Raw genomic sequence first — 19647 nt, 5'->3', positions numbered from 1 at the left:
GCACTGCCTCACTCAGGTAACTATAAAACTGGAATCCTGGCTGCTGAATTTCCTTTCTCAGAGGGTATTTAGATTATAAAAAAACGTGGTGGTGGTGCTGCAGTAGCGTTTTTGCCTCATAGCAAGACGTTGTCCCGTTCGATTCTCAGCTAGAGCGTCTTCTGTGTGGAGGCATACGTGAATGGGGCGTGCCTTCGTTGAAGGTTGTGTGTCAGGGCTGGTAACCCGGTATTTAAAAATCCACTACCAATCATTAGCGGACCGGAGTTCCGCTGTGGCGACCCCTAACTGGGAAAAAGCCAAAAGACACACAAACAAGAAGCAGTGTAGCTGGATGCCAGTGTTAATACATGTGGAAAAGATTCTCTGAGATATACAAACAGCAGGCAGGTTCTACCTTTGTTACTGTGGTGTCACTTGTGGCGTACTTTCTGAGCTAGTTTGACATGGGGGTATGCTAACAGATCTAAAATTCATTTTTTTTTTGTTTGTTTTTAATTTACATTTGTGTCCTGGAAAGGTCAGCTGGGTTAAAATGTACCATTTTTCAGCAGAGGCCTGGGAATAATAGCTTTGGATACAATTGTAAAGTTACAAAAAGGTTGCAAACAAGTTATAGACAGTTAAAATACATTAATTTCAGTATATATACAGTTATTTACTTACATTTTGTAACTGTGTAAAGGGAAATTCAGGAAGTGATATTACGACAGATAATGAGTAATGTTTTATTTTGAGGAGGTAAAGATAAGAAAAGGAAAGGAAAGAGAGAGATGGGATGGGTTGTGAAGAAGTGTGATAGAAGAAATTAGTTCAGTATTGGGGAGGACTAGAGAGGAGGAAAAGTTGGAGAGGTTAGAAAAGACATAAGGGAATATATAGCAGAGAGAGACAAAGAAGCAGGTATGAATGGACAGAAGTAGATAGGCTGACAGATTAGAGTTGGAAAGGAATGGTTAAATAAAATGTTCAGCCTAGATTGGTGCAAGAGCAGAACCAGGATTCGAATAGCAATTCCTTGAGAAAGACTTTAAAGGTGAGAAGTCTAGAGTTAGACCTCATGGAGAGTGGAAAGGGGTTACAGTTCTTTGCAATCAAATAGGATTACAGACTTTCTCCAAATGATTTACTGGTATATATAATGGCAGGAGTTATCTTCTGACTGGAGTGCTGTGGAAGTTCAAGCCATTTAAGTGACTAAAGAGTGGTAAGATATGAAACACTAGTTGCAAACTTCGCAATTGTAGTCTAGATTGTCTATAGACTTTTATTTTCATTGTGGTTTGAAGGTTGTTGAGGACTGAAATGCCATGTAAGAAAGAGAGTAAAAGGTAGCTAGTGGCAAGGATCATTTTTGTAGAGCTACTTAGGAAGTATTTATGCATGCAGAGCACACCTAGTTTCAGGTGGGATTTTTGATGCTGTTGTGGATATGGAGATCAGCTTTGAGATTACTGTCTATAGTCATACATAATATTTGTGTGTATATAACTAACTGAGTTTCTGTATTGTTCAGGAAGAGGATCTTGAACTTGGTTTTATCTGGGGTACATTTTTTTGGGTAGGTTAAGTAAGAGTTAGGCATTGCTGAGTCAAATATCAATGGAGGTAAAAGCTTCCTGAGTATTGTGTTGAAGGTGTGGGAGAGTGTTAGATAAACAGATGATAGGGGAGTCATTTGCAGTCTGGATAAGAGACCCTTGACAAGAAGAAGTGCAAAGCTCATCAATGAAAATGTTATAGAGGAGAGGGCCTGGAAAGAAACATTGGGGGACACCAGTGTTGTTATGCAGCTATGGAAAAAATGAGCCTTGCCATTTTCTGCTTGTTTGTTAGAAAGGTAGCTGAGAAACCGTTGTACAGTGGTAGGTCAAGTATAGGTAACTGAAGAAGAAGTTTGGAATGAAACACTTTATCAAAGGCCTTTGACACATCAAGGAACAGAGAAAAAAACTTTACTAGAATACCTAGTTTTACTTACAGTTTCAGTAAAGAATAATAGGGCAGTTATGGTACTGTGGGCTGTCTGAAAGCCATGTTGGGTGCCAGCTTACAGTTGATTATCAAGGAGATGTGTAAAAACCTGTTTATGAATGCATTTTTGTAGAATTTTTGATAGACCAGACAAGATGGCTATGGGACAAATGTTTGATAGGTCAGTAGAATCATCCCCTTTCCTGCAAAGGGATGATAAAGGATTTGTTTTCTTTAAGGTAGGAATGTAAGTTTAAATAATAGATCTTTTGATGAGGACACAGACAAAATAGGCTATGGATTTTGCAGCTACTAAGGTATTCGGGGAGTAGGTTGTCTGCAGAGGTAAAGCAGGATTTGAGTTACAGTAGAAGTTTTTTTTTTTTTTAATAAAGGATGTGGAGATTGATTGAGGGAAAATGAGATATATTGGTAGGTGAGGCTTGAGGCTTGGTTAGTGGTAGGATGAAGATAGTTGGTTGAAGTAGGAGAAGAGGACATTGTAGATGCGGGATTGGGGGAGTTTTGTGTGAAAGGGATGATGGTTGTGTCTGGCAGATAAAGCTCAATAAACAATTCTGTCTATGAAGTAGGAATTAAACTGGCAAATTCTTTGGGTGAGAAGAGGTATCAAGAGATGCGCTAGGGTCTTTTTTAGATCCTGGGTTAAACAGAGAGGTTATAGCTGTCTGGAATTACCAGTGTTATGTTTATTTTGTAGGTGTGGATAGGAATATTTTTGTTTCAGAGTACTTGTTTTTTAACTTGATTACAGAGTTGCCTGAAATGTTGTAGGTTAGGGTGGGGTTTATTCTTTTGCCACTCTTTCCATGCTATGTCTCTTTTGGTCATGAGATCCTTACTTGGCTTTGAAAGCCAGTGCAAAATGATTGATTTTAATTCCTTTTTCTAAAGAAAGGAGCTAAGCTATTAAATATGCTGAGGAATTTAGAGCTGAAATGGTGTACAGCTTCATCTAGATGGAGGGTTTTTAATGAGGACTAATCTATGGCATTTACTGAGTCTATAAGTAATTGAGTAATTTTAAGAGATTTCAGGAAGTTTTGTAGTTGTGATCACTTGCTAGATGAGTGATGTTTCTGTGAGCATAGATGAGTAAAAAGTAGTCACTTAACCTGAATGGGAGTGAACCTTCATTGGTAAATTTATCTGGATTGGATACTAGTATCCAGTCTATGATAGAACCGTGGTCATTAGATTTATTGCATTTTGTTCGTGTTTGTATAAGTTGGGAAAAGCCAAATAGGTTCAAACGAGAGGATGGAAAGTCAGAGTTAAAATTCTGCCGGTTAATGTTAGCATCTACAATAGTAGTTTCATCACTGCTTGTCCTGGAAGTCTATGTAAGTTTATTCTCAAATATGGGAATGTTATTACTCAGAGGTATGTAAAATACAATGATGCATAAACAGTTTTCTTAATCAATGTTAAGAGGGAGATAAGGATTTCTGCATTACTGAATTATGCTATAGTATTTGTGTATGGGGTAAGATTGAGGAAGTTGGGGTAGATTATGGCTGTTCCACCTACTTTATTTTTTATTTATCTTCTCTAAAAACATTAAAGCCTAGAGGTACAAATTCTGAGTCTTGTATAATGGGTTTGAGTCAAGTTTCAGTGGTGGTTAAGATATCAGACTTGCATTGGCTTATCCAGCCATGTAACTCTGTAATTTTGTTGCATATGCTACCAAGGTGTAGTGTAACCAGGTTCAAGATTTTTGTTGGAATTGAGTACATTTGAGTAGGAGTGAGAGTTGGACCAGAATTAGGAAGAATGACACCGCACTGGGAGATGTTGCTGGTGAAGACTTTAAGATGTCATTACTATTTTTAAGGGTATTCATTTTATTTTGTAGTTAGGAGGGTATATTTGTGGAATTATTGGTTTAAAGTAGTGGATTTGGACCTATGTTTGGTAGACTGCGGGAGATATGGTAGCTATTTGGATATAAGTGAGAAATATGGAGGATAGTTGCAGTTGATGTAATGTGCTGCTGTTGTGACAAGCTGAAGGGATAGGAGTAGAATCATAATGCTATGAAAGGAAGTTAGCTGCATGGTTAATATGGAGTGGCTTGACTATATGTGGAGAAAATGAAGAGTGTTGGAATAGATCTGTGGGAGGGAGAAGAGTTAAATGAGGCATAGGGAAATGGGAAAGTGGTTTTGGAGAATGATAGAGATTGAAAAGGTAATATATGAAAAGGTAATATGATTGTCATAGAGATTGGAGAAAATGTAAATGTGGATGAAGCTATCCCAAAATTAAGAGTAGAGGAGGTAAGGTGTGTAGGAATTGGGGGTAGTATAGGGAAGTGGAGTGAGCTCAATGGTAGCAGGCCCACACCAAAAGCTCGTAGATAAAGTCCTCAAAAAACAATATTATGACATTTCTTGCATTTATTTTAATGATTTCCAAATAGTTTGCAGCAAAAGACTATATTTATGATGAGTTCACTGTCTTATAGTTAATTTAGAAAATAACTCAATAGCTTTGGATATAAATTTTATGGAAATGTAAATGATATAGTAGAAGCACCCAGTTAGCTGAGAAAGAAGAGAAAAGTTTTTTTCTTTTTTGATACAGCAGAGCAAGTGCAGCCAAAAGCTGACACACAAGAGGCACCTGCCACTGGTATTCCACTGATTTTCATGTAAAAATTGTGTGTATAGCACCTACACTGATTTCTGTGCAGAGAATTTCTGTTGGTTTGCAGTGAAAGTTTTATAGTGCAATTTCTGTATACCTAGTAACAGGTACTACTAACTTTTTTTCTAAGTAAGAAAGTATTAAAATTTAAATGGGTCATTTTAGACTGTATAAAAAATTAACTTAAATTGAATCGGTTAATTTGTTATTCATTTAATCAAAATGGTCATCTTGGATCCTTATCAGTCCTGACTGACTCTGGCCACAAGGGCAAAAGATAAATGCAAAATAAACAAATAATTATATATATATATATATATATATATATATATATATATATATATATACATACATATCTGTCTATATATATATATATATATACACACACACACACACACACACATATCTATATATATATATATATATATATATATATATATATATATATATTTTTATATATATATATATATATATATATATATATATATATATATATATATATATATATATATATATATATATATATATATATAAACTCTTTAGCCATTGAGTCAACCAGTATGTTTTTGGAAGTCGAGGGGAACTAGAGTACCACAAAAAAAGACTCAGACAATGAGAAAGGTGCATACTCCAAACAAACAGTGACTGGGATCAGGATTGAACCCTGTACTCAGGAGCTGTGGGGCAGATGTCTAAGCTATTGCGACATTATGCTGCTTTTGGATATGTTCTTTAACTGTTTCTGTGCCTCTTGCTCCTGTTCATCATTTGGGTATACAGCTCCTCCTGAGGGGTGAGTACTCTGCAGGTTTCTGCTAAACATTAAATCCTGCCTCCTGATTAGATGATTGTGCTGCCACTTACTGGAGTACAGAAGATGTTTTTTATATTGATCATTGCTGCAATACTCTTAACTATATGGGTTATATCTTGGCAGCTTCCAAAACTTCACAGAGCCTTCCACATGCCCAAACTGTTAAGCAGCTTGAGCTGAGATGACTAAGACACGTTTTGGTGCTAAGCCCTTTACAACCACTGAAGAATATGCTCCTCTGAGGCTTTTGAGGATGGATGGGCAGCTTGTACTTTTCTTTGCTGAGCAGATAAGTTCCCTTTGGGGGGAAAAACTTCAGTTTTCTTTAATTTTATTAATATTTTATTAACTTTTGCCTTCTGGAAAGTTCTTTTAAAGCTAGTTGTGTTGTTATTTAACAGACTGTCTTGAGACTTATAGTTCTTTTAAATGGAGCACTTGGTCCTTTCTGTCACTTTAAAAGTAGTGTAAACTGAAAACATATTTTCCATGGAGAAATTGTGTTTATTTTTCAGTTGTGGAGCTGCCATAGTGTTTTACTGTGTGTTTTCTGTTAAAAAAGTCATTTACGTGGACTGGTAGTTTTACTGGAATTTGCTGCTTGTCTTCCCCAGGAAAGAGGCAGCATTTTTGGCTTGACCGTGGAACAGACTATCAGTCCCATTGTCAATCCTTCTTACAGGCACAAATAGAAAAAGTTAAGCAAAACAGCCTTTACCAACATAGCAGGCTCTCAGTTGGCCTCATCTGCAGGTGGGTGACTCTGTTGTGACCATTTGTTGCACCTAAGACCATTCTTCTTTTTCCCAGGATCCCTCTGGTGTAGCATCTGCTGCAGTAACTCTGAATCAGGGGTTATCCACATCCTATGCTGCTGTTGGAGATCCCTCAGAGGACAATGGAGAGCCACTCCTGTCAGTCCTGGGAGAGGGAACAGGGAAGGTTTCCCTGTTGTATCAGAATGCTATCACCATCCCTTGGGTAGCAGCTGATGCCATTTGTAACACAGTTGGCCCCAGTTTTCCTGTCAAAAAGAAACAGAAAACCAAGCATAGTTAGTAGTTTACTGGGACCGGCTCAAGATTTAATTCAGGCTATTGATCCTTCTTGTAAAGTAGTTTCTGATAAAAGATTAAGGAATTCAAGATTCTGAATCTGAACAGGAAGATGCAAGACGGATTCAGGGTTTTGTCCTCAGATTTCTGATTCAGACTCAAGGAGAGCTAAGTTTCTGATTCTCTCTGTGGGGTTTCTTTCTCTGAGACTGTTGCTAGAATCTCCCACTGTTTTCTTTGGGAGAACACAGAGGTTTCTCATTCCCTCAGAAAATACCATCAGTTGTTACATAATGATTTCCAGAACCTACACCCATTCCTCCTATCCTAACGTTTTAGAGGATGTGTGTCTTATTGCCAGTAGTTTTCCCGATAGTCCCCTAGCTGTACCTAAAAAGGTATACAGGTTATATCATGACTCAGCAGCTATATGTCAATCCTACTCATTCTAATAAGGATGGGAATATTATTGATAGTTATGGGAAAAAAGTGTATTCTTCTGCAGCTTTGCTTTTCAGAATTTTGAATTGTTAGGCTTGTGTGGTTTGTTCTGGAAAATTGTAAATGTATGAGAAATATTTTATATATACTTTCTTCTTGTGAAATAAATCTGCTTTAACTAACTAAGTTTCTCCTATTGCACAGATGGGTACTCATTGTTTGGAGTGTTTGTGTATGACTCTGCTGATACTTCTTCCAGGGCTGTGGCCACTGGTACTGTTATAAGGAGGTTTGCTTGGCTGCATTTTCAGAACCTCCCAAAATGATGTAAAAATGAGACTTTAAATTCTTCCTTGGATAGAGATTTAGTGGTTGGCTCCTCTGCTGCAGAGGTGATCAAAAAGTGTGATGAAAGGGTCAAGCTGATCCAGGGAATCTGTAAGAATTTTGCGCCCTCCTTTTCCATATTGTAGGTATTAAAAACAAAACAGAAGAAACAGCCTCGACAGAATTCAAGTCAACAGACATTTAAGAAGAAATAGCAAGGGGGTTCCAAAATTAAGTTTAAACCTCCCAAAACCAAGGACAGTCAGACATGTCTGAATTTCCATTGTTCTGTTTGGCAAAAGATTGTTTCAGATGACTGGGTTCTGAAAATCCTTTCCAGGGGTCATTCCTCATCCTGCAGATCAAAGTATCAAAGTCTTTTGTTTCCACTTGGTGTTCATCATATACTGCCCCAAGAAATGGTAGATCCAGTTCCTCCTTCCCAGGTAGCAGAGGGGTTATTTTCAAGGATGTTCCTAGTGCCAAAGAAAGAAAATGCTTGGAGACCTGTTCTGGATCTTTATTTTTAAATCTGTTTATGATGGTGCCCAAATTCAAAATGTTGTCACTTCACAAGCTATTACCTCATCTTCCTCTTTCAAGTTTCCTGGTAGTAATAGACATAAAACATGCATATCATCACATACCTTTTCATCTGAATCGCATTATTTGTTCTGTGCCTTACCTTTTGGACTATCCACTGTACCAGGAGTGTTCATAAAGTGTCTAGCTCTGATGATAGCTCATTGTAGGCTACAGGGTAGCCACATTTTTCCATATTTAGATGACTTGCTTATCTTTGCAGTCTTTTTCAAGGTGTCAGGAATGTCTCTCTTGTGTGAGTGATCTCTTGCACAGTCTGGGATTCCTAGAGAACATTCAGAATTACTTTCTTGACTCCCTCACACAGAATTGTGTTCCTGGGATGTCAACTAGTCACCTCATTTCAAATAGCTTTTCTTCCACAGGAACCTCTATTTCTGTGTTTCCTACTCATTTTAGTCACTGTGAGGAAATACCTCAAGATTTTGGGTCTCATGGCATCTTTAATTCTCATAATACCCCTAGTAAGACTCCAAGGAGAAAGATACAATGGTATTTGAAATTTCTTTGGTCCCAGCATCAACACCCGTTATCTTTTCAGAAGCCATTGCTGGGGTTTGTTAGAAGAGAAATCTTTTGGTGGAGATGACAGATATTCTTAAATTCAGATCTTCCCTTCTCCCTCCTTGTTCCAAAGGTGTTAGTCACCAGAGATGATTCGGACATTGCTTGGGGAGCAGTTTCAGGGAGGATAGAAGTGCAAAGGGTGTGGAACAGTGCAAGGAAAGAAAGAAGTAGATAAATATCAAAGAGATGCATGCCTGATCAAGGCACTCAACTCTGAGTCATCTTTGCTGCCTGGGACCTCTTCAAGTGGTTACACACACTACCATAGTCACGTGGTACATCAGCAAGCAAGGGGCATCCAGGCATACCCCCTTTGCAGACCAGCCATGTTATTTTGGGATATAACTTTACAGTACAGTCTCACTCTGTATGCATCCTACATTCTGTCAGAGCAAAATTGTGTGGTAGACAAGCTAAGTAGGACCATGGCAGACCCTCACAAATGGAAACTAGATCAGGAGGTCTTCCAAGGTTTGATCCATCTGTGGAGAATTCCTCAAGTAGACCACTTTGCCTCATCTCTGAACAATCAGCTGGCAAGATTCTGTTCTAGGACTTCATGCAAGAAGGCCTGGAAGGCAGCTGCCTTGTCTTTTCTTTGGACAGGAATGTTCCTGTATGCCTTTTCACCCTTTTAACTAATATCCATGGTTTTTCTGAAGATTCAGAAGGAATCCCCAAAGATCACTGTGGCAACTCCCTTCTTGCCCTTTCTGTTGGAAATGGCCATAAGCTTTCTCATTGACTGGTTCTACACACACAGACACATGCACAAGACCAGGGGGATGAATGATACACCCAACATCAATCATTTTCAGTTGACTGCCTGGATGATAGGTATAGAAAAGTTTTTCTAGTTTCCAGCATCCTTTCAGGACTAGTTGTTCTATGAATTTGATGTCTTTTCCATCTGTTCCTTAATCGATGGGTTTCGGATCCATCCTCGGATCTGGATTCATCTGTTTTTCAGACTTAGGATATGTAGCAGAGGCTCCTCACCTTACTCATAATCCTCTGCAAACCCCAACAGTATCTCAGATCTCTTTTGCTGCCCTTTGCATTCTGGTATGGATATTGTGGCTCAAACTAGTCATAAGTGTAAACCTTGTTTTTGTCAATTGTGATAGTACTTAGTACTTCTTTTTTCTGCCTTTTATTATTACTTATTGTATCTTGTCCTCCCCTATTAAAAAAATAAAACATTGTTAATCCCCTTTTCTTGTCCACTTTGTCCACTTGGACTTTTTGTTACTACTGTTAGTTTTTTGCCTGGTATTTTGCCTTACAATTGTTGGTATTCTCCTGTTGTTACCTTTAGTTCTGTAGAGTAGTCTGCATTGCCATAGTTGGCATCCTCCTTTATTTTTTCCTCTGTAGTTTTGTAGTAATTTCAGTTATTTGCTATGTGATTGTTGTTGTCATTGTTTTTTCTCTTGACCATAACAGATAAACCAAGAGGGTTTAAGAAATGTATCTCTTATGGCCATACGATGCCTAATTCTGACTCTCATAGTAAGTATTTCTGTTGTTTGTAGATGAGGATTTTGACATCTTTACTGCCTTCAAACATAGGTCAATGGTCGAGAGTCAGAATAAATTAGTTCTTAAAAGTCTCATTCCTCCATCTGCTTCCTTCTTTGCCTCTGGAGCATCTGTTTCCAGAAAAAAGCCTTCGGTCAAGCACAAAGGGGACAAGGGGCAAAAATACAATGGTAAAGAATCTAGGAAGCGATCCCTTGACCGCTGTCCTTCTTCGGCTCTCAATTCAGATCCAGCTAAGGTGACTAAGGCATTGGATCCATTTGTTCTACTGGATCTGTCTTCTACCTATTCCAGGACTCCCTCTTGTAGGATGATAGGATCATAGGAAGTTACTAGGCTATTGGCCCTGAGGCCCTTACAAGCCTAGCCAAGAATTTAGCCCATGTTCCAACAAGTCAGCACACTATGTTGCTGTCCAGCAGGGACACAGGTGGAATCCCAGGGGTGTATTTTCTGTTCCCCACCCAGTTATCCAGGTTGCCCTTAAAAATGTTTAATGAGGTACTTTGCTTTATGTGGAGAGGGAGTCTATTCCACAGAAGGGGGAGTCTCTGGGACACAAATCTGACCTGCCAATGAGTCCTATTTATGTCACAGACCAGGTTGAGGTGTGGGTTATGTGAGTGGAGCTTGACTTGCGGATATGCAGCAGTCCCATCAGGGTGGGTCTGAGATTGCTTTGTATGCCAGACAGAGGTCATCTCTGAGGAGTCTGTAGGAGACTGAGTAGAGGAACAGGGCTTTTAGCCTATCTGTGTAGGGTAGATGTTTGAGACCTTGGATTCTCCGGGTGAGGAACCTCTGTGGTCTCTCCAGCTGCTGCATGTGCTTTGTGATGTAGATGCTGAAAGGGGAATTGTACACAATAATAGGTCTTATACGGGAAGAATACAGGGATGTTATGACCACCTTGTCCCTGAATGAGATATCCTTACTAATGAGGTGGGCCATGTAGAAAGCTTTCCATACAACGGAAGCAATATGATGGTCAAAAGTCAGATTGCTATCAACCTGGGTGCCCAAGTCCCTCACAACTGATTGCGGGCTTAGTACCTTATTTGTGGGGATGTGATGCTCCCCAAAAGGGATGATGATGTATTTTTTTTGGCATTTAGTTTGAGGCCATGTTTCTGACATTAGTCATTTGTTTGGGTGAGACCCTCTTGGAGGATGTCCACATCCCTAGAGAAATTGATAACAGCACCCAACTTGCAGTAATCTGCAAACTTGGTCAGCCATAGCCCACTAGATTTGGCCTGCACCTCTGAGAAGTATATCCCAAACAGCAGAGGCCCCAAGAGCGATCCCTGGGGTACACCGCTTGTTACGGGTCTACTGCTTGAAGTGGCTTCCCATGTTTTGACTTGGTAGGATCTACCAGTGAGCCAGTTTGCTACCCATCTGGTAACATATGGCTTGATGCCTAGTTGAGAGAGTTTATTGTACCTGAGTGGGCAATAGTATCAAAGGCTTTGGCCAGGTCAAAGTAGGTGGTGTGCACTGTCTTCTCCTCATCTATGGCCTTGGTGAATGTCTCAAAGTCGTCGACCAGATTTAACAGGCATGACCTCCCCTTGACAAAACCAAACTGTGTGGGATCAAGTGTCTGGAGATTGCCAACGTCCTTGTTAATGAGGTCCATGATAATCTGCTCTATAGGGAACCAAGATTTTTCTCTGGAGCCAGTTGCTTCTAGGTTGCATTCCTCCTTCTTACAAGAAACACCAGTCAAGAGAGTTTTTGGACTTCCTTCCTCATCTTTGTCTTTCAGGCCTGCCAGACGTTTGTAAGAGGCGGATGTTGACAAAATGACGAGGAAGTTCCTGAGGATCCAGATACAGTTGGGAATTCTCCCTGCTGCATTTCCCTTCGGATCTGTGAACCTTGAATCATCTTCCATCCCTATTGCTACTGATACTCCGATCTTTGCCCTGGTTTCAGATACCTTGGACCTGAGACTTCAACGGTTGTCCTCATTGGATCCGAAGTTGTGGGTTTCTTCGACTCCAGCATCTTCTCTGATCCAGCTGGCTGCAGTCTCAGTGAGGCCAGTTGGATCTCAGACATGACGCTTTAGTGTCAAATCTGGAAGGAGGGCCCAACCCTAAGGTTTTTAGAGCTGTTTCTCCCCCTTGGATCTTTGGCACTAGACAGCTGAGCTCCAACTTCAGTCTCAAGGTAGAGATGGGAAAAACTCCTTCTATCCCATCCCTGGAGCTTCAATTCTGACTGGGGTGGTTTGGGTTTTCCTTTGGCGTCTGCTGTTGAGGTTGTAGAGAGAGCCCTCTCCAAGTCTAGAGAAAGTACATCCTAGCCCCTCTCGTGTCCATCCCCTCCACAGCTGTTGGCCCTGAATCCTGATCCTACTCACTGTGTCCCATCAGGGCAGCCGGTGCATACTAACTTTGATGCAGTCCTGGTTCAGGACTCCCTTCAGACTTCTAAGTCTTACCTAGAACATCCCCCTTGGCAGCTCCTCAGAAGCATAAGTGTAAGAGGCACATTGAATCCACACAGGAGTCCCTCATAAAATATAGGGATTTTGATGAATGGGATACATTCCCCATATCACCCCTTGAGGACTTTTCCTTCAGAGAAATTCTAGAATTTTTGAAACAAAAAAGTGTTTCGTCTTCTGAAACTCCTTCTCAAGAGGAATCTGTTTATTGTACAGCTTTTGATACTGCTCAGCTTCTTCCTGGTTGGTCCCACAGCTGATTAGATGATTACGTCTTTTCTTATTGGGCATGGAAGGAACCAGTTGTGGCAAAACTGATTCCAAGAAAACCCAATAAGTACTTAGTAGCCTCTAAATATTGCACTCATTGAAGCAAAGGTCTAGCTGTGGATGCTGTGGTGGTAGCGGCAGCCACCAAAAAGGAGCTCACTGAAGAGAACTCATCTGTTCGCTCTCCTAGTAGAGAGTTTCGGGCCATGGACAGATATAGGAAGTGTGTTTATGCTTCAGTGACTTTGGCCCTGAGATCACTGAATTACTTGGCACATATGACGAGGTTTCAGAGGGACTTGACTAAGGGACTTTGCAAGTCCCTCCCTGGGTCCATGTCTATGGAAGACAAGAATACCTTGTATTCATATCTGGTCATCCTGCAGTTCCTTTCTAATGCCGCCATGTGTCTGATTTCTAATGCAGTGAAAGCTGTTTCTAGAGCTGCAGGCACAGACATTATGATACAGAGATATGCCTGGATGCCGTTGTGTGATTTTGCGGAAGCTTTAAGACGTTCTTCATCAATGCTTTTTTTTGATGGATTGACTCTTTTTGGCCCCAAGATCAAGGACACTCTCCAGGAATGAGAAGGATGGGAAAACTCTTTCTGCCATAAGTATACATTTTTCAACCCCTGAGAGGACCTTTTCCAGGAACCAGAAAGGGGGTGAGAAAATCTGGTTCCATAATTCTCAAGGTTTTTCCCAAGACTGAGCCAGAGGGTGGGGTGGGGGTACTCCAGTGGTAGACGTCACCCTTGTGGCAGAGGAAGTTTGCAGAACCAATGCTTTAGAGGTCCATTCACCAAAAAGCTTCATCGGTACTCCTGAACTTTTGCTCGACTGCTGCACCTTGGAGCCAGTTGAAGGGTGCTTATTTCTGCACCCAGAAGCCTGAATATCCATCACTGAAAATGCCTGGGTGCAGTCAGTGATCACTAGAGCTATCACATCCTTTTTCTTAACATATCTCCAACAAGAAAGAAACTCCCCAATGTTCTACCCACCAAAGAAGAGCAGCAGCACTGGAAATGGAAAACCTGCTATCAGAAAGAGTCATCCAAAAGGTCCCACCAGATCAACAAGGGTTCAGAACTTATTCAAGGTTTTTTTTAGTGCCAGAAAAGAATGGGCACCTTTGACCAATCCTAGACCTGAGTTGAAGGATAACTGGCTGTGCTCAATAGATCTGAAGGTATCACATCAAAATAGACAAATGATCCAGAAAGTTTCTACACTTCTGGCTGGGAGCCAGTCACTTTAAGTTCAGGGTCCTGTCCTTTGGTCTCACCACAGCCCCCCGTGTGTTCATCAAATGCCTGGCAATGGTGGCAGCTCATCTCAGACTATAAGGGTTCCAAGTGTTTCCATGTCTGGATGACTGTCTCCTCACCACTCCCAAAAAGCATCTCTTAGTCTGCAGCAGGGATCTTTTCCTTCAACTTTGTTCCAAACTAGGAATTACAGCAAATTATAACAAGCTACAACTTTCCCTGACACATGTCTTCTCCTTCAACTTTGTTCCAAACTAGGCATTACAGCAAATTATAACAAGCTACAACTTTCCCTGACACATGTCCTGGAGTTCATAGGTGCACACTTGGATTCTACTTTCCAAATGGCAAGACTACAATGAGCTAGACTGTGTACACTACAAAATCACTGTTTTCCTTTAAATCCCTCCAGCCAGGTTGGTGCTACAGCTTCTAGGATCAATGGCAACATCTGTCATTCATGATGTTCATCGTGTTTCACTGTTGCAGTCATTACACTTGGATTATCCTGCTAGCAGGCTACCCGCAGTCGGCCTGAATTCCAAAGTCCTGGTCCGACGTCGGTTGCTGTCGTCTCTTCCCTGACATCAGTGTGCCAGGGGTATAAAAGATGCAGCCAATGCCATTTTCTTCAGTCTTTCTTGCCGCGCGGTGCCCGAAGCAAAAGCAGTTTGCAAGTGCCGGTCGGCCGACTCCTGAGATTTTCAAAATTGAATTTCAGATCCGAAGTCTTCAATAACACTAAGTACCCCGTTGGGGAAACTTTTTCTTGCTCCAGACCAATGTCAGTAAAAGTTAACAATTGTATTTCTTGTGGGAAGCAAATACCTCATAAGGATTTTCATTCTTACTGTATTCCTTGCCTAGGCCCTGACCACAACATTGGTAGTTGTCGGTTTTGTGCTAGATTCAACCAACACGCTCTTAAGCGTAGGTTCGATTTTGCTTTACATTACTTTGGCCAAAGGTTTAACTATATAATGCCATCGGAACAACCAATGACAGGAGTTCATAAAAAGCGCAAGGACAAAGAAAAGGACAGGCATCCGAGGTCCATAACCGACGACGAAGCCTGTTCTAGGCCAGTCGCCAGTTCGCCGATTCTCAGTGAGGCGCTTTCGCAGCCCCTGACACCCGCTACCTCAGAACCACAGACCGCCTCCAACTCCCACGTGGAGACAACTAGGCCTCTGGAAACTGAAGGTATTGGGCCTACGGAAACTATTCCCTCAGATGGGTCCAGAGCCGCTGAGCAGGCATCGGCTTCTGAGGGTGTTTTCAGACCTACACAGCTTACTATCAAGACCACTTCAGCAGCCAAGGCAAAGTCTAAAACACCTTTAAAGACAAAGAAACAAGTGCAGCATTCTCCTGGACAGTCATCCACGCCAAAGAAACAGATGCTTAAAATGGCAGAGGACCTAATTACTTTGATCAGGGGTTCCCATCCCCCTCCTGATAAAAGGCCTAGACAAGACACTGACTATGACTCCTCTAACCAGGTTTCTATTTCCTCTGATTCCTCTTCAGAACACGGATATTCTCTTCCTCCATATGAGGACTCTGACGCTGAAGAATCTATCCCTTCAGCCTCTCCTCCTGAGGATTACTCTTTTGGGGAAACCTTGCATGAGGGAGCATTTCCACTGGGAGAGCCAGGATTATTCAGAATCCAAGAAAAGGCTCAGAGACTTTCTTTTACTGCCTCAGCACAGGCCCCTTGCTACCCCCCCTGTACTAGATATTGTTGATGATGTTTTTTCTGAATCCAGTTTGTCTCCTGATTCTTTACCCCCTGCACCAATCAAGCCAGATAGGTACTACAGGGTTCCAGATTCTCATAAATTTCTTTATAAAAACCCTGCTGCTGACCCAGAAACAATTTCTCAGGGTCCCAAAGGGGTCAAGGCTTCCACTGCAAAAAACCCTGTTCCCTCTGATAGGGATTCTAGAGCACTGGACAGATGGGGAAAAAAAGTTTACACCTCTGCTACTTTAGCTGTAAGGGCTTTAAACTGCCAGTTTCACATGCTTAAATATCAACAATACCTATTGTCTTTGCTAAAACAGAAAATGCTTACAAGCTCAGAATGTCCTGAAAATAAGGAAATGCAGGATTTATTGCATGCAGCTGAACAAGTGGGAAAGCATACTTTGCAATGTGGTTTTGATTCATTAGAGGCTTCTTGCAGAGCCACAGTTACAGGTTCTGTCATTCGAAGGCATGCTTGGTTAAAAGAACAAAGTTTACCTGATCATGTTAAAGCAAAATTATTGGATGCTCCATTACAGCATGATACTTTGTTTGGTGTTAAGGCAGAAGAGGTATTGAAGAAAATGGAGGATAAAGCAAAATCAATGCAGACAGTAAAGGATTTCTTACAGGTTCAGCCACCCAGATTTAGCAGGAACTGGTCTTCTAAAAATTGGTCCTTTCCAGTGTCAGACAGGCCACAAAGAGGCAGATACAGACACCCAAGAGGCAGATCTCAGCCCCAAGGCTCATACAGACCTAAACAGCGGGGTGCTTCAGCCCCCAAAGGCAGAGAAGACAAATCACAACCTTATAGGAAATGGTCCCAATGACTTTCCTCTTCCTATGCCAAGCACTTACCTTTTGGCAGCACCCTTAGGGGGGAAAACTAGCACTTTTCTCACAAAATTGGCACATGATCACCCAGGACAAATGGGTACTGAATATTGTTTTTCAGGGTTACAGGTTCCACTTTCACACCCTACCAAGGTCAAAAGGTATGCCAGACCTGCCACACAATCAATGGGCAGAGGCACAAAAACAAATTTCTGCTTTCATGGACATGAGGGCTATTCAAAATGTACCACAGCAAGAGCAGGGGCAAGGATTTTACTCAAGACTTTTCTTGGTACCCAGAAAGGACAAAGCTTGGAGACCAATACTGGACCTGTCTACTCTAAATACTTTCCTGGACGTTCCAAAATTCAAAATGTTGACACTGCAGCAACTTCTACCCATGCTGGGCAAGAAGGCTTGGCTAGTTACTTTGGACCTCAAAGAGGCATACCTGCATGTCCCAATCGGATAATCTTGCAGAAGATACCTCAGATTTATAGCTGGTTCAATGCATTACCAATTCTCTGCACTGCCCTTTGGCTTATCTACTGCGCCCAGGGTCTTCACAAAATGCCTGGCACCTGTAATTGCTTTTTGCAGACAAAAAGGAATTCAAATATATCCCTACTTGGACGACTGCCTTATTCAAGCAGAGAGCAAGAACATTTTACTAAAGCATGTGGCGTTTGTAAAATGATTACTAATTTGCCTAGGGTACACAGTAAATGAAAAGAAATCAAAACTAGTGCCCTCTCAAGAGATAATATTCCTGGGTGCAAGCTTAAATACAACTGCCCAAATGGCTTATCTCACGCCAGACAAACAAAGGCAACTGACTCATTACTTTCAAATGATGGCAACAAAGACCCAGCTACCTGCAAGAAAAATTCTGCAGGCTTTGGGCTTCATGGCATCCTGCATCCTGCTAATTCCATATGCAAGGCTGCATATGAGGAAGCTACAATGGTATCTAAAAAGTGTTTGGACTCAACATTGCCACAGCCTGGAAACAATAATTACTATCATTCCCTGCCTGCAACAAGAGTTTCGATGGTGGGCACTGGCCTGTCACCACAACAAGGGACAGCCTTTCACTTTACCCACAGCCAGACAGACACTAACAACAGATGCATTGGATTATGCCTGGGGAGCACACATGGCGGGAAAATGTATACAGGGCATGTGGCCCACAGACCAAATGCATCCTCATATCAATCAAAAAGAGATGCTAGTTGTACAGAATGCCCTGACAGCCTTCAAGGATCTACTACATCCAGGACAACTACTGCTAAAGACGGACAATACTACAGTCATGTGGTACATAAACAAGCAAGGGGGCACACATTCCTACCCCCTCTGCAGGCAAGCCATGAATTTGTGGAGCACAGCACTGACCTATCAAGTACATCTGCAGGCACAATTCCTGCCAGGAAAGAAAACTACTCTGGCAGACGAACTAAGCAGAAACCTCATGGACCCTCATGAGTGAAACTAGATCCACAAGTCTTCAGCATGATAACAAAGAAATGGGGATGCCCAGACATAGATCTATTTGCCTCCCCTCACAACTGCCAACTACAGAGATTCCGCACAAGGACTTGTCACTCACAAGCATGGAAAGTGGATGCTCTATCATTCAGCTGGAAAACCATAACAGTTTATGCCTTTCCACCACTGCCTCTCCTGCCCAAGGTACTCCTAAAAGTCAGACAAGAGAAGCCAAAAATGATTCTGATTGCCCCAGACTGGCCACACCAGCACTGGTACCCAATCCTAAAGAGCTTGTCTCAAGGGCCAGCCTGGACCTTGCCTCAAATTCCTCATCTTCTGACCCAATAAAACAATCAGATCCTGCACAGCCAACTCAGAACCTTAAATCTGGCTACATGGCGAATAATATAGCCACTCAGAACACACCTCTCTCTAAAGCTGTTATGGATGTCATTTTGGAAGCCAGGAGGCCCAGCACCAGGAAATCTTATGCAGAAAAATGGAAGAGATTCTGTGCTTGGAACCAGGCATAAAGACTTGAACCGCTTGTTCCAAATATTCCTCAGATTTTACAATACCTAACTGAGATGCTGGACAAAGGCCTATCTTTCTCATCAATTAAGATCCATGCCTCTGCCATTTCAGCTCATTACAATACGGAACCTCCTATTTTCTCTCATCCACTGTTAAGACAGTACCTCAGAGGAGCAAAAAACATAAGACCCCCAAGGAGAGCACCGATACCTACATGGGACCTCAACTTTGTCTTGGAAAAGCTCACACTGCCTCCTTTTGAGCCAGCCAGTACAGCTGAGATAAAATTCTTATCATGCAAAACTGCTCTGCTCCTAGCAATAACTTCAGCAAGAAGAGTCTCAGAGTTACAGCCATTAATGGCAGTGGAACCTTTTATAATTTTTCATCCGGACAGGGTTTCTCTAAGGACAAATCCAACATTTATGCTAAAGGTAGTATCCAGTGTGGCTCTTAATCAAACCATTCATTTGCCTACTTTTTACCCAAATCCCCAGAATAAAGGGGAGAGATGTCTGCACTCTTTGGACATACACAGGCAGCTACGCTTCTACTTGGACAAAACAAAACTTTCAGAAAAACTGAGCAACTTTTTGTGGCATACGCTGCAGTATCACAAGGAAAGGCTATTTCAAAGCAGACTATTTCAAAATGGATAGGACACTGCATTTGTTTCTGCTATGCCCAGCATGGCAAATCAGTGCCTAAGAATATTAGGCCACATTCTACCAGGGCAACAGCCACATCAGCAGCCTTTCTCAGAGGAGTACCAACCAAGGAAACTTTGGAGGCTGCAACTTGGAGTTCAGTGCACACTTTTACCAAGCACTACCACTTACCTCTTTACTCTAAATCCAGAGCAGGCTTTGCCACTGCAGTTCTTCAGGGCCTCATAGCCACTTCTAATCCTATTTAGACCCAGCCGCCCAACCTCAGCTTTGGGATTCAACCCAAGTGTAATGACTGCAACAGTGAAACACGATGAACATAGTACAGTTGTGTACCTACCATAAATGTAGATGTTCGAGTGTA

General features: G+C 41.6%; 1 protein-coding gene across 1 annotated transcript in view; it reads left to right on the top strand.

Annotated features, from left to right (window-relative positions):
• The window catches only part of DPY19L1 (dpy-19 like C-mannosyltransferase 1), a 2139210-nt gene that overhangs the window by 1972664 nt on the left and 146899 nt on the right, over positions 1 to 19647 (top strand). The window lies entirely within an intron of this gene.

Source organism: Protopterus annectens, chromosome 3.part0, assembly GCF_019279795.1.
Source record: "Protopterus annectens isolate FY-2018-M chromosome 3.part0, PAN1.0, whole genome shotgun sequence".
NCBI classification, from domain to species: domain Eukaryota; kingdom Metazoa; phylum Chordata; order Ceratodontiformes; family Protopteridae; genus Protopterus; species Protopterus annectens.
Note: the sequence above shows the minus strand (reverse complement) of the source record. Positions and strands in the feature narration are given on the sequence as shown.